The following is a 16,075-nucleotide window of genomic DNA, read 5'->3' on the forward strand; positions in this document are numbered from 1 at the left end:
GCTGGTTGTGGATCCACTGGGAGCTCTGAAGCTGAGACCAGCTTTCCTTGAATTGAGGCAAGAGGCAGGCCTTTGTGTCCTCACCCAGCAGGCACAGATGGGGGCCGCCTCTGGAGAGCGTCACCTTGGGTCTGGCGGTGGACTTCAAGGGCAATTCCCAGACATGGATCCGCTGTGAGCAGGGCCTCTGTCCAGGAAGGGGACTGAGGGTGGCCCACCATGGTAGGAGTCCCCAACCCCAGGCCATGGACTGGTACTGGCCCCCACTTCTCACCCCTGCAGCAGCAGAGGGTCTGCCATATACTTCCCTAGCACCACAAGCCTGGAGTGGCATCGGTTGGGCCAACCAAAGGGCTAAGGGTAAAGGTTCCAGGGCAGAGGAGCCAAGTTCAAATCCGGTACCAGTCCATGGCCTGTTAGGAACCGGGCCACACATCAGGAAGAGAGTGGCAGGCAAGCTTCATCTATGTTTACAGCCACTCCCCAATGCTCACATGACCACTGAACTCCACCTCCTGTCAGATCCGCAGTGGCATTCTATTCTCATAGGAGCTCCGACCTATGGTGAGCTACGCATGTGACAGATCTAGGTTGTGAGCTCCTTCTGAGAATCTAATGCCTGATGATCTGTCACTGTCTCCCATCAACTCCAGAGGGGGCCATCTAGTTGCAGGAAATCAAGCTCAGGGCTCCCACTGATTCTCCATCATGGTGAGTTGTATAATTATTTCATTATATATTACAATGTAATAATAATAGAAATAAAGTGCACAAGAAATGCAATGTACTTTAATTATCCTGAAACCATCACTCTTGTCCTGGTCTGTGGAAAAATTCGTCTTCCACAAAACTGGTTCCTGGTGCCAAAAAGGTTGGAGATGGCTGCACCATGGTGCCCAGCACAGTGTCCAGCTCACATGATTACTAATTGAGCTTGGAGGTGATGACACTAAGCCATCTCTCTGAATAAACTCATGATCCCAGTTTAGTTTTCTGCTCCTTTCAGCGAGCAAGAGAGAGATCTACACAGCAAGGAGGGGATGTTTGCTCCAAAGTCGGGCGACATTGGCTTCTAGGTCTGGATCTGCTGGCACCCCGCTATGAGGCCTTGTGCCTGTGGCCACTGTCCATCTCTGGGCCTGAGCTTCCTGTTAAGTCTGGGGAAGGGCCTCCCTGGCCTTTCTCTGGGCTCTGACTCTGGGATTATCTGTTCTGTTCCTCACCCAGGGTGAGCCCAGGGGCAGTGCCAGCTCATCTCTGACTCTCGCAGGGATCCACACTCCTCACCCCTGCAGCAGCAGAGGGTTTGCGGGGGCCACACTTTCCTAACACCACAAGTCAGGAGTGGCATCGGTTGGGCCAACCAAAGGGCAGTGGCTAAGGGTAAAAGCTCAAGGGGCAGAGGAGCCAAGTTCAAATCCAGCTCTGACACTTCTGGCTATGGGTCCTTGATCAACTGACTTTGCTTCTCTGTGCCTCAATTTCCATGTGTATATGGGGACCATAATAATGTCACCTTCCTCTTGGGAGCTAGAGGAGCTAACACACGTAAAGGGCTCTGCACAGTTCTGGGTACACAGGGAGCCTCAAACACCAGCTGTCACCAGCACCAGGTTACCCAGTGAAGGAGTCTACACGCCCGGGTCTGTCCCCATCCCTTCCCTCTCGCTGACAACCTTCAAGAAAGTCCGAGTTCCAAAATGTCACCATTATTAATTTACCTCCTCTTCTTTCTCTTCCTCTCCATATATTTAGATTTTACTTTGTGAGGATGTGGTGAGAGTTCCCAGACTCAGCTAGCACCTCAGCCTTCCCTGCGGTGATCTAATCAAAGGCCATATTTTACTGGCATGCACTAACCCAAAGGCCATATTTCATGGGGGCGATCTAATCAGCAAACTGTATTTCCAAGGAGGAGATCTAAATTCCTGGTTATATTTCATGGCTTGAGATCTAATCACGGGGCAATACTTCACAGCGGGGGATCTAATCCCAGGGGGATATTTCATGGCTGGGAGATCGGAGCAGTTCAACGTGACTTTTCCTCTTCTTCTTTTTCGAAAATTTATTTCTGTTTCAGAAAAAGTGAAAATATCCTAGCAAGCCACAACTTTGCTACCAGTTAGGTCACTGCTAAGAAAAGGTAGAGTCTTTGCTGAATAGTGGCTTATCCAGCCTCCCCTGTCGTCACGAGGACCTCTTGAGGCATACGTGGATTCACAGGGTTCCTCCAAAATCTAGGGGGGACCTCCAGATTCAATGTTCAAGCAGGGCTATAATTTTTTTCATGTATTAACTTGTTCATTCATTCATTCATTCACTCATCCATTTGTTCATTCATTTTACAAACATTCTGAGTGTCTGCTTAGTGCCAAGAACTGTGCTCAGAATCAGTGGTCCAGAGAGGAACATAACTGCCTGTTATAGACTCAATGTTTATGTCTCCCCTGCCCCCCCCAAAAAAATTCATATGTTGAAGCCCTAATCCCTAATGTGACAGCATTTGGAGGCAGGGGTTTTGGGAGGTAATTAGGTTTAGATGGGTCTTGTGGGTGGCGCCTGATATGGTTTTGCTGTGTCCCCACCCAAATCTCATCTTGAATTGTAGCTCCCATAATTCCCATGTGTTCTGGAGGGGGACCCAGGGGGAGGTAATTGGATCACAGGAGTGGTTTCCCCCACACTGTTCTCGTAGTAGTGATTAAGTCTCATGAGATCTGATGGTTTTATAAGGGGAACCCCTTTTGCTTGACTCTCTGATTCTCTCTTGCTGCTGTCATGTAAGAAGTACCTTTCACCTTCCACCATGGTTATGAGGCCTCCCCAGCCACATAGAACTGCAAATCTATTACACCTCTTTTACTTTATAAATTACCCAGTCTTGGGTATGTCTTCATCAGCAGCGTGAAAATGGACTAATACAGGCCCTTATGATGGGATTAGTGTCTTTGTAACAAGAGGAAAAGAGAGAGACCAGAGTGCGCTTGCTCTCTCTCGCTGTCTCTCTCTCTCTCCCCCCCTACCATATTCAGACACAGTGAGTAGGCAGCCATCTGCAAGCCAAGAAGAGAGCCCTCCCCAATAACCAAATTTTCTGCCATCTGATCTTGGACTTCCTCGTCCCCAGAACTGTGAGAAAAAAAAAATCTATAGTTGAAGCCATGTAGTTTACAGTATTTTGTTACAGCAGCCCGAGCTTGCCTTTATGGTACCACTCTCCTAGGAGAGGTTAAAACAATGGTCACAGGAGGGATGATGGTTACAAAAATACATGTGTTGAAGAAAGACAGAGGATGCTATGAGAGCATAGATCCCAGACACAGCCAGGAAGGCCTCCATCAGTGAGCTAGGAAATGGGAACCTGAACAATGAGCAGGAGTTACCCCAGGGAAGTTAAGAGTGGGCAGGGAGATCATGAGAGGAGGAAAGAGAATTTCAGGGGGCAGGAAAGGCATATGCAAAGCTACTGAAGTTGGACTGAACCTCCTCTGCAAAATAAGATAACAACAGCTCCTTCTTTACAGGATTTTGAACACTTTTCTTAAAAAAGGGAAGCCAACAAAGAATTGGGGGAAGATCAGATGAGTGTTTTTTAAACAATCTGCTAGCTGCTACTCGGAGAGCGGACTCTAAAGGACAAGAAAGGAGGTAAACGATGCAGACAGATGCCACTGTAGACATTCAGGGGAGAGACACTGGGCACTCCGGCCAGGGAGACAGACTGGGTCACTCCAAGTGATATTCTGGAGGGATCCTTCTAAGCCTTGGTGACTGACTAGCCATGGAGGGTGAGGGAGAAGGAGGTATGAGGAGTGACTTCCAGGTGCCTGGCTTTGAGACAGATGGTATCCATCTTATTCTTCAATTGCTTTAGAGGAGGGAGGAAGAGCAGGAGACGGAGAGTTTGAGATTCAACAATCCATTTCCCAATCATCTAGCTGTTGGGGGCAAGATTTACAATTTCCCTCTCCCTTTGTGCTCAGCCCCCTAAGAGCTTTGCCCTCCCCAAGCCAATTTTGAGCAAATCAGTCTCCCAGGTGGAAAGCAGAAAACTACGAGATGTTCCAACACAGTGAGTGTTTGGGGACAGGGAATACAGGCTTCTGGGGAGCTTCGAAGTTCTCATTTAAATAGCCCAGCTCATCACTCACCTCACTGCCACTCACACTTTTGCTGCCATCCCCCTAATAATCCTTCAAAATGCATAACGCTTTGGCATTTTGCTAGTCACTTTCCACCACTTTATTTCACCAGATTCTCACCCAGCCCCTGGGAGACAAGTACCAGGGCACCTATTTTATAGAAACTGAGGCTCATAGAGGGGCAACGACTTGCGCAGCTGCAGAGATACAGCGAAATGGCAACAACAGTAGCAACAAACGCATGACCAGCGCTCCTTCTGTGCTGGGTACTCTCAGAGGCACTGTCAACATTTTGATTTATTCATCCTCACAGCAACCCTATGATACAGGTGCTATTATTATCATCCCTGTTTTTCCAAGATGGGGAAACTGAGGCATGGAGAGGTTAAGTTGCTTGCCTAAGGTCAGAGGGTAAGAGGCAGAGCTGCGATTCTGAGCCAGGAGGTCTCACTCCAAAATCTATCTTTAACACCAGGCCCTCACAATTAGGAAGGAGAAATTCAACTCAGATCTGCCCAGTGTCCATGTAACAATACTCCAGCTGTCTATAGGCTGCACAACCTGCAGCTTAAATGCCCAAACAATGCCTGAGTGACGCCATTAGGAATTACAAATTCATGTGGATCCTGCTGCCTGGCGGAACTCTGGGAGGGAATATGTTTTGTCCCAACTATTTCTCCTCAACCATTGACTTTCCATACTTGGAAACCACTTTGAAGATCAGTCAGAAGGATATTTCCTAGAAGGTAATAGAAACAAGCAGCCAGCTTCCAAACCCACATCCCAGAGACTAAGAGAAGGACAGGCTGTTCATGTATCTGACATTCCATTAGTCGCTAGATGGGTCTGTGGATCCCACTCATTGTCCCACTATGCAGGGATCCTTTGCACCGTTTCTGCCAGGCTGAGCCAGAGTGTTGGACCTACATTAAGAGAGGAGCTCTAACTCCATCTCTACAACTTGGGCAGCTTACCTCACCTGTCCGAATGACTCTCTCCATCTGCCACGCATGAATAATTATGACTTACAACAACCAACATCCATCAAGACCAAATACTATTGTGCCAAATACTACTCGAAGCTGTCCCTTGTATTAAGTTATCAGATTCTTCCAACAACTCTATGATACAGGTACTCCTATGACCCCATTTTCCAGGGGAGAAAACAGTTAAGTTATAGATGCCCAAGGTCACACAGCTCAGAAGTGTCTGGACTGGGATTTGAACTCATAGTCTTACTATTGTCTCATCTCACCTCTCAGAGAGATGGTGAGGATTTGACACGCCAAGTACAAAGACAGGGCACACATTCCATATAAGGGATAACTGGTGGTCAATGAGTCACAAGAGGAGCTGGTGGAGGGAGGGTGCACGTTATCAACCACCCATTCCTACTTCAGGAAACACACAGGTAAAGAGGCAGGACACCCACAAAAGCTTGGGTTGTTTTGTTGGTATAGGTTCCTGATATCCGCAATCTTCTTATCCCTGGGGCAGCTTGGTGTGCCCTCCCCAAAGGGCAAGAAACCTGTCGGCATGACAGGCTGTCACCAGGCTGCAGCCTGTGTGTGGTGGGAGTCCAGACAAGCGTCTCATTTGAATCTCATTCGAGGAAAATGATTAAAGGTTCAGAGGGATTAATTTACGAGGAAAGATTAAAGGAACTAAATCTGTGTAGCTTGGCTTAACCATGACCGAGATTGGGGACCTCAGGGACGTCTCCAAATATTTGAAGAGAGTGGAGGCCCTGGGGAGGGGGAGAAGGGAGGGTGGTTTGGCCCAGCAGAAAGAAAGGAGGATGCGGGGAACCAGAAAGGATGACAAAGAGGAAACTGGAATATCTTTCATCATCTTTGAAATCGTGGTGAACATAAGCGCTCACTCTGTGAGAAGCCTAAAACTAGAAGGCTTGATGGAGATTATGTCATTGAATGGGCTATGTTTGATATCTGCCTTTTCGATGGGAAACTGAGGCACAGAGAGGGGAAGTTACTTGCCTGAAGTCACATGGCTGATGAATATCAAAATGTGAACCCAGACTACAGAAATTATTATCTTGACATTATCTTGAGCTACCTTGTGAATGCTTGAACTGATGTTCAGCAAATACCCACTCCCTTCTCCCCTTCTCTGTGGGCAGAACATACTTCTTCATCCCATCAATGTGGGGTTTGATCATGTGATTTGCTTTAGCCAATGGGATGTTAAGTTGAGCAATGGCTTGGAATAGGCTTGCCCAGTGGGACCCTCCCTTTTGCCTTTCTGCCCCCTTCACAAGAAGAGCTTCCCCCACCCGCACCTCCCCCCCGACCACCTGAGGGAGCTGCTGCTTCCTCAGCTGGGACCTCAGAATGAACACACAGTTCAACCCACCATCTGGAGCCAAGCCCAGCTGGACCAGCAGCTTAAATGGCCCAGATGAGCCCAACTCATGCAAGCTGACCTCCACCCACCATAAATCTATGGTAGGAGATTAAATGGTTACATTTAAGCCACCGAGTTTGGGGCTGGCTGTTACACGGCAATGGCTCTTATGTATCTCACATCAAATGCTGCTCAAGGCTGTCCATGACCTGGGCTTGTGCCAGCTTTCCACGCTCACCTCTGACCTCCTCCTCATTGGTACCAGATGCACAAGGTTCTCATTGTTCCTAGAATATTCTTTCAGCTGCCATATATCCTATCTACTTGCATTCGTTGTTATCAGCTACCCTGAGGTTTAATTTACATAAAATAAAATTCACCCATTCACAGACATGGTCCTGTTCTCATGCAGTTTACAACTTAATGGAAAGGAAGAGCCCCCAAATCTCAGAGCTAGATGGTGCCTCAAAATTCGTGGAATGAACCTGTTTTATTTTATTATATTCTATAAAACTGACATTCTTCAGCCAACCAGCAGGTCCAGAGATGCAGGGCAAGGTAAGATCGTGTCTCCGCCAGGGGAATTACCTGGCTGCCTGTCTCAGGGGCTTCCGAGGCTGCTTTTAGAACAGCACACGGGGTTCAGGTCACTCTATTAGAAAAAGGATATTACAGAGGCGAGGGCAGCCGGGCCCAGGAGGGGGCGGGGTGGCTTCCTGTAATGCCTGGGCAGCCAGTTTGCAGCGGGTGAAGGAGGGTGATGTCGCGTCTGCTGGATAAGGAGAGTAATGATGCTGTGTCACCAGGCCTCGTGTGATTCATCAGGGGAACGAGAGATGAGAGCAGTGGGGCCTGGAGCATGGGTCAAGTGGACAGACACAGACGTGGAATCTACAGGCAATTTCACCAGGTGGAGAGGCCTCAGACCCCATTAGGCACCTTGGCTCTGTTCCCATCCCTGTACGGATGACCCCCCTCAAGGGGTGGGAACGGCTCAGAGGGCAGCTTGCTAGAGCAGTGAAAGGACAGAACGCAGCAGTTTCATGTTTCATTCATGCATTCATTCATCCATGCATGCATTCATTCATTCAACAGTGGTGACAGAGACAGAATCTCTGCTCTCACAATGAGTCACTTAATGACAGCTCCGGTCGCTGCCAGGAGGCAGAAGACCAGTGCTGGGACAGCCGGTAAAAGGGGCTATGACATATGCCACAGGTTCAGGAAAAGAAGAAACAAATTACCCTCAAAAGACACTTTCTGGGGCCTGGGTGTGGTGGCTCATGCCTGTAATCCCAGCACTTTGGGAGGCTGAGGTGGGCAGATCACCAGAGGTTAGGAGTTCAAGACCAGCCTGACTAACATGGCAAAATCCTGTCTCTACTGAAAATACAAAAAAATTAACTGGACATGGTGGCATGCACCTGTAATCCCAGCTACTGGGGAGGCTGATGTGGAAGCATTGCTTTAACCCGGGAGGTGGAGGTTGTAGTGAGCCAAGATCGTGCCACTGCACTCCAGCCTGAGCAACAGAGTGAGAACTTCTTAAAAAAAAAAAAAAAACACAACACTTTCTGGAAATGGTCGCAAGACTTTCCACTTCGTGGTGGAGGGAGAGGAAGGAAAGCTTGGTCTGCCGGATACTCAGGCATTGTCCCGATAAATAAGGGTTTCAGATCCCATTTAAAGGCTAACAAACGGGGGTGCCTGGCATAGGGCAGACACCCAGAGATCTGAATCTGAGTCCAGCTCTGCAAATTCCTAGCTGGACAACTCCAGGCAAGTTGCTTCACTTCTCTGAACTGCTTTCCTCATTTATAGCAGAGCTCACCAGTCACAAAATGAACACAGCCCGCCGTCCTTCTCCGTGTCTTATCTAATGATGGCAGTGGTGTCAAGATGGGAACATGTGCTTACTAAAGACCCTCACACTGACCCAAATGCTGCCTGGGCCGAGGGACCCTGGCTTTGGGTGGCCCAAAGATGCTGCCAAGCCAGATGTGCTTCTGGGAGTTGGGAGAAGAGTCACTATCTTCAGAAGGCCTCCCCTGTTCCCATCTCCTGCAAATCCTTGGAGGACGAATTCAAGAAAGACAGAGCTGACATTTTGCCCAGCCAAGATAGGATGGGCACCTTTCCAAGGCATGGCTAGGCAGAGTGGGCATCCATGTCAGGAGCAGGAAGGGGAAGGAAGAGCTGGGACCTGACCACAGGTCACTGGCTGGTGCCCTGCTCCCTGCCAGATGCATGCATTATCTCATTTAATCCCCAGCACAATCTAAAGGTCCTTATTATTATCATCACACACAGGGTTTGGGCTGCTCAAGCTGGAAAATTCTGGGCCAAAACAGCGTTTGGGTCAGTGCGCATGGTCCTCTAACTAAACGCACCCTGTCACATCAATGTCGCAGACAAGAAGCTGAGCAGGGCAGTGGCTTATGTCTATTTGGAGTTCGCAGAGCAATGCACTCACATCTACGTGTAGGATGGGGCTTTGGAGATATGAGGCAAGTGTTAAGTGATGCCAGAACACATCCGTTGCACCACCGAGGATCCACCACCACCTGCAGGCGTCAGGCCCTGAGCTGGGGACTAGGAGGAGGGGAGCAGTGAGGAGGAGGGCTCACTTCCTTCGCTGGTGGGAAGCCTGGATGCAGAAGAAGGGAGCGCTCAGCCCTGCCTGATGCAGGGATCTCAGACGGTGGCCCAGTTCCCTCCTGTACAGAGGAGAAGACTGAGGCCCAGGGGGAAATAGATCTGCTTAGGTTCCACAGGGCAGGCACTTAAACCAGTGTCCCCAACTCCAATGTCTTTCTTCCTGAGTTCAAATCCCTGATCCGCCTCTTAGCATAATACCATGTGATATCAAACGAGTTATCTAACTTCATGTTGCCTCAGTTTCTGCATCTGTGAACTGGGAATAATACTGCGGAACTCATTAGGGTTGTGTATGTCTTAAATGAGTTAATATATGTAAAATGCATAGAATAGTGCCAGGTGCATATTAAATTCTGTATAAGCAAGTATTAGCTACAGTGTGACATCCACAGCTTCCAACAAAGAGCCTAGAAGGCTCTGGTGCAGACAGAAACTGAAATGCTGAACCCGCAGTAGGAAGGGAAATCATCAGCCCCCTTATTCTCTCATCCTTCTGTATGTGCGCCTTCCAAACCACTTTTTTGCTCAAACCTTGGACCAGTCTACACTTTATTTTATTCAGGGAAGCTATTGATCTACCTTAACTGTATGACTGTGGGGCATGCTTGCCTGTATGTCCAGGCCTCAGTCTCTGCAATGGTAGAAGAACGGCAATACCTCTCCATTGGGGGCTGAGGGCTCAGCAACCCAAAGTGGTAGGCACAAAGATGGTTATAGCTGCCATGTATGTACCAGACACGTCTCATTCATTCATTCAGGATTTATTGAGCACCCTGCGTGCTGGGCACTGTTCTAGCTGCTAAGGACACAAAGAAGAATGAGACAAAGTCCCTACAACCGCATATACATCTACACCTGGCTACATGCAGCGTATATTCTATTATACCCTACGTTTACATGAGTCATGCAGTGGAATATAAGGAAGCGGGAAGTGCTATGGAGAAAATTAAGGATGGGTAAAGAACAGTGGATAAAGGGAGTAGAGGGACTATTTCAATCCAAAGCCAGGAAGAACCTCACTAGGATGGTGACGTTAGAGGGAGACCCAAGGAGAGGGGAGAGCGAGTCACTCGCATACTAGGAAAGAGGATGCCGAGCCGGGGGGCCGAAGCGAAGGCCCTGAGCCTGGAATGCACTTGGCAGTTTCTTTTCCTTTTGCTTGGAGGGTTTCGAAGAAAGCCAAGGTGGTCAGGACAGTCAAAGCGAAGGGCGCTACTCATTCATACACATTATTATTACTTTTGTTATTCATAGACATTGCTTATTATTACTTCATTTCAATCTGTGATCGGGACCTAAAGGATGGGATCTGAGTTTCCACAGCCCTTGGGTGTAGTCTCTGCCATCTCCCAGAGTCCCTCACCCCCAAGCCAACCCCTCTTCACCAGTTCCTGCTTCCCTAGCTCAAGCATCTGCCACCCTGACCCCAGCCAGAGGGCTGCCCGCTCCATCAGGCCCAGTAGGCACCATGCCCAGGGCCCAAAAACTGTTTTCATTTTGATTCCTTTTAAAATCAGGGGGAAAAATGAGTAAAATGGTAATGAATATAGAATTACGAATCCAGCCTGGATTGGATTCATCTTTATTCCAACGTGGTCATAAAATAAACATGTTACCATTTTTATATGGAGGCAGGGGCCCACGGAGGTAACAGTGCTGGGCCCATGAAAGCCACAATGGGGTCAGGCCGGGCCGGGACAGTGGTCCCTCTCTTCGGGATGGGGGTGGGAGTCTGCTCCATGCTTTGGGCAGCTCTCAGGCGGAGTCTCCGTCCCTCCAGGACCGCAGCCTGGGAAGGCTGGAGCTCAAACGAGCACCTGTTGAGTTGCCGTGAGCTGCTTGGATGTTGCCTCTGCCACCTGCCAGCCTCCCTGATGGACAGAGTCCCCACTCGGCTTGGACAGGAACTGGGTGACCAATGGTTGGTGGCTCCGTAGTCCTGCCCCACAGCTGGCTTCTCTGAGCCCTGCACAGTGGCATCTCCAGGACACCTGCTGCCTCCATCTCTTGGTGAGTCCCCCACCCTTCCTCTTAAATCTAGGGAAGTGGTGATTTAATATTAATATTTATTCATGTACTCAATTCTTTCCCTGTTAAATAATTTCTCAGCTGTCGGAGGCTTCTGAAGGCTAATTTAAAACAGGTGTCACGGTTATCTAACTTACGCCCTTAGATTCTCAAAGAGAGGAAGGGCGGAGAATAAGCATCCCTGCGCTTGCTCCCTGAGCTGCTGCCTGCTTGGGGGTCTGGAAAACAGGCACAGACCGTCCTCCAGAAGGCCAGACCCTGAGGTGGGGTAGGGGGAAGGAGAAGGGGAAGGGGGGATGACATCACTTGCTGGCTGGAGAAGCCAACACCAGGGCTTAACTCTTAAAAGGAAGGAGTAGCTGGCAGGAAGGGGCATTGGGGAGAAAGAGGGAGGGACAAGATTTGTAACTGAACAATCTATGCTCATAGAATAATAATAATAGAATAATAGCTAATACTCATTTATATAGAATTTAATATGCACCTGGCACTGTTCTATGCATTTTACATATATTAACTCATTTAAGGCTTACACAACCCTAATGAGTTCTGCAGTATTATCCCCACTTCACAGATGCAGAAACTGAGGCAACATGAAGTTAGATAACTCGTTTGATATCACATGGTATTATGGTAAGAGGTGGATCAGGGATATGAACTCAGGAAGAAAGACATTGGGCTGAAACCCGAGTCTCCCTTTCGGTGGCCAAGGGACCTCTCTATGGCTTCCCTTCCTCTTCTGTAAATGGAGAACATACAGCTTAATTGTAAAGAATAATTAAGGGGATAATGAGAAGATCTGATTGGGCAAGTCCTGGCTGTATGCATTTTGGGGCTGGCCTGGGGCAGGTCAACAGGACACAATGGAGGGAATGACCCCGTTATCACAGTGTCTGACACTCCCTTTCTCTCTTTTCCAGCCTGCTCCCTCTTTCTGTTTCTCTCTCCCGGCTTCCCCGCCTTCCTTTCTTCTTTTTCCTGACAACCTCACACTTCAAGGTTATATCTGTTACAGCTGATTGAAATCTATGTGATGGCTTAAGCACTGGCCAATGAGAGCTGGAAAAAAAGAAAGAAACTTGCCCCATTGTGCCCAGTTTTGCATCCCACCCCTGCCCCCTCAGATAAACTCACCAATCTCAGCGCCTCTTCATCCACCCCCTAGGAGATCCAAATTCATGGTCTTCTCCACCCACTGAGAAGCTTGTTTGCTATAGGATATATTTGGAAGACAATGGGCAACTGAATATGACTTTTTAACATACACATGCCACCTCCTCGATCCAGTCACCCAAACACACCCACTCCTCCTTGCACAGGGTCGTTGCTCTAAATGGGGAATTCCTTGCTCAAGTGCAGAGAGAGGGTAAGACATTTGCTCATTCCCCAGGCACTATGCAAACCCATGCAAATTAATGAAGTGCAGACCACATCAGTAAGTGTGTTTGTGAATAAGCGATGAGGAGACAGGACAAGGCAATAATCAACTGCAGAAAAAAAAAATCGTCAGAGAGAATCTGAGACTGGATAACGGCCTGTGTTTATGTTTTATGTGCACATGAATATAGATAGGTTTATGTATATGTACCAAGAACCATGTACACACACACACACACACACACACCTCACTGATCCCATCCCCACACATGACCACGGTCCTTGCCAGCCATCTCTGGGCACATGCTCAGGACTCTGTGTGGACTTTTCTGGGCAAAAGAAAAACCTTGGACCCTGGACCACGTGCCCTGTTGTCTGAGCCCTTCAGAAAGTGCCCATTATTGGATTATTACTGACTCTGGATTCTCCAGGCCACCAGAGTCTTTGCAATCTTTAGTGTATGGAAGGATCTGTCCCTAAAGTTCACTTCTAAGTCAACTTCTTGGACCAAGCAATATATCTTCCCAGATAAACAGTGTCAGTGGATGCAATAAAGAAAGTCATGGTTAAAAGCACAGACTGGGAGGAAGGCAAACTTCAGCCTGGAATCAAACCACCCTGTGTCCTTGTCTCTTAAAGTGGGGAATAAAAATATCCACCAACCTCAAAGACATCCAGGAAAATTATAGGAAGTGCTGTATGTCAAGTGCCCAGCAAATAGGAACTCAGTAAACAGTGGGCGTGGCTACTGATAGCATTGCTAAAGTTCACAGCTGGCCTGTTGTCCTTGAAGTCCCAGGGTAGCCCCTAAACCCTCTTAATCCCCAAGGAAGCTGACAATGTTTTATTTGTATCTGTGGTTACCAATGACTTGTAACATTGTTTCCTTGGGGAATTGCTTTGTATTCTAAATTCTCTGTGGACACCCTGGAACTCCTCCCACCTCACCAAGGAAGAGGAAGAAAGTCCTCCATGGTGGAAAGCAGAAGGTCATAGGGGCAGGGGCACAGATACTCTTAAATACCAGTTATGTGAAAACTGCACATCAGTGTGAAAAGGCTTACTCCTTGGAAAACTGGTCCCAAGAATTATCTGCTATGTGCCAAGAGATACCCTACTTATTAGATTTTATCCTTAAATCTTGACAACAGTTCTGGGCTTGACTGACTCCTTTTGCAGATGGAACCCCTAAGGTTCAAGGAGGAAAAGTCTTGCTCTCAAGATCACTTGGCTAGAGGCTGGGGGAGACCAGACTGGAATTCAAGTCTGTTTGGCCCCAGAATCTGTTCTGTTTCCTTAACTTTGCCACAATGCCTTCAGATGTCTGAAAAATGAAGCCAGGTGTCTGGACATTTGCAAATCAGATATCTTTAAGCTAGGATGCCCCTCAGTGTCCCCTCCTGCAGTTATCTGCCTAAAAGCAGCTCACCCATGTGACATTGCCTTGAAAATCCTTCTTGTTTTCACCCTATAGGCACAGCCCATAGCCCGGGGAGCAGGAGGCCTGTTTCCTAACCAGGCTCATTGCGTGTGTCCGTAATTAAGGCCCTTGACGTCTCTGAACCTCACTCTGCAGGTTCAGACATCCAGGCCAGGCACCGGGCCTTCCCTCCTTCACTAGGCAGGGGGCACAATGAGCTCACACTCAGCGGTGTGCCCAGGGACTGGCAGAGAGCCAGCATCCTACAAATCCACAGGTCTGCTGGGCATGATCTAGTGCCAGGAGCAGGGAACAGGCACTGCCCTCTCCTCCAAGAGAGCTGGAAGAATTAATATTAGTACAATCATTTTAATCAGTGCGTGATTAACAGGCGCATGCATAATTCACCCGGCTTTTCCCTCTGCCTTGCTCTGGGCTTTTGGAGGTGGAGAGAGCATGGCTCTGGCTCATTAGCTCTCCCTCCACCCTGTCCTGCCACCCCTGTGCTAGGGGAGGTGACCTCCTGGTGAGAGAGTCCTCATAGGAAGGAGGGTTTGGAACAGCCTCTGCCCAAGGGACCCCTTCTAAGGGACCGGACAGAGGAAGGGAGCCCCCGCTACCCCAGGTTCTTCCCAGGTCACTTCCCGCCAGGAGCAAGGGACAAGGAGGTTCCAGACTGACCCCTCCTGCCTTTAACCTTGGATGTCTGCACCCCTCTCCCCGCAACATCCCTCAAGGAGCTGCCCTTGTTATTCCATGGCAACTTCCTCCGAGTCCTTCAAATGACTCTTTCTCGTTCCCTCCCTGCTGTCTGCAGGTGCTAACTGCAGTTCACTCCCTGCTGGATAAGATAGGATGGCCTAGTATTTGTCCTAAAATCACCTCCTTCCACCTTAGCTTCTGCCAAATGTCAGAGCTAGAGGGGCCTGTTTACATCACACAATCCAGTCCCTCCAGATTATAATGGGGAAATAGAGCCCAGAAAGGGGAAGGGACTTGTCCAAGGCAACACAGCACATCTGTGACAGAGGCAGAAACAGAGTTCTGATTTTTGGACTCCCAAGCCCAAGAATTTTACTCAAACTCCAGGTAAGGGTCACACGGGCATTTGAATATGTTTGTTTCAGGGTGGAGGCGGGTGGGGAAGGGGCTGGGGGGTCTGAAACCTGGCTTGGCCACCTACTAAGTGCTTGACTTCAGGCAAGTTACCCGTCATCTGCAAGACGGCAGTGAACCGTCCCACCTCAGGGACTATAGTGATGAAATCAGTCCATAAAGCAGCCAGCCCAGGGCCCCAGAGACCGCCAGTGCTCACCGCTACCATTTGGCTCAGAATGGGCTTCCCAGAAGCAGATCCGAGGCAAGGATTGTGGTGCAGGTAGTGAAAGGACACAAAGATAGATGTGTACCCGCCCCCCACCCGCTACACCCTTGTTCTGCTCTCTAATCTTTGCACGTACCAGAGGTTTTGTAAGTTCTGTAAGTACATGTTTCTCTTTCTGAGGCCAGGTCACAAGGAATGTTTAAGTAAGATAGCCAGGTCACAAGGTGTGTTTAAGCAAGATAGCCATAAACTGGTCGTGCAACCTGATGCAATATAATTAACTGCCTTTGTGTAAAACTGCTCTTCTGCCTCAAGGGTTGTACTGAAATATCAGAAATGGCGGGAACCAATCATAGTTTGCCAAATCGCTTTGTTCAAACTCCAGCCAATCATACCTCTAATTTGTATAATGATTCTATGCCTACTTTCCTTAGACTATATAACATTGTTCGGAGCTCAGTAGGGGAGCTCTCCTGCCCGTCTCGTTTCACGAGCAAGTGAGAGCTCCAGGTTCGAACCTGTAATAAAGATCCTTGCTGCTTAGCTTTGACTCTGGACTCTGGTGGTCTTCTTCGGGGAATAAACGGTCTGGGCATAACAAATGGGGGCTCGTCCGGGATTTCCCCCAAGCCCACCAGACCCCCAAGTCAACGGATCTTAATCTGTAGGTAAGCCGGCTTTGTCACTGTCTCTGTCTTTGTCTCTGTCTGTCTCCCTGAAATTTCGCGAAATCCGTAATCTGTAATCTGTATTGGTCTGTTC

General features: G+C 48.6%; 1 protein-coding gene and 1 long non-coding RNA gene across 6 annotated transcripts in view; both read right to left on the minus strand.

Moving 5' to 3' along the window:
* Positions 1-16,075, minus strand: part of LOC105483134 (immunoglobin superfamily member 21) — a 328,288-nt gene that overhangs the window by 190,147 nt on the left and 122,066 nt on the right. The gene's annotated exons all lie outside the window — the stretch shown is intronic.
* LOC139364159 (uncharacterized) lies at positions 6,494-15,366 on the minus strand. 2 transcript variants are annotated; one of them, XR_011625453.1, is made up of 3 exons: positions 13,233-15,366; positions 12,327-12,403; positions 6,494-10,981 (listed from the first exon to the last, which is right to left on the minus strand). It is a non-coding gene; the product is annotated as an uncharacterized lncRNA (long non-coding RNA). The 2 variants fall into 2 exon arrangements; XR_011625452.1 differs by having other exon boundaries at positions 6,494-11,931.

Source organism: Macaca nemestrina, chromosome 1 (assembly GCF_043159975.1).
Source record: "Macaca nemestrina isolate mMacNem1 chromosome 1, mMacNem.hap1, whole genome shotgun sequence".
NCBI classification, from domain to species: domain Eukaryota; kingdom Metazoa; phylum Chordata; class Mammalia; order Primates; family Cercopithecidae; genus Macaca; species Macaca nemestrina.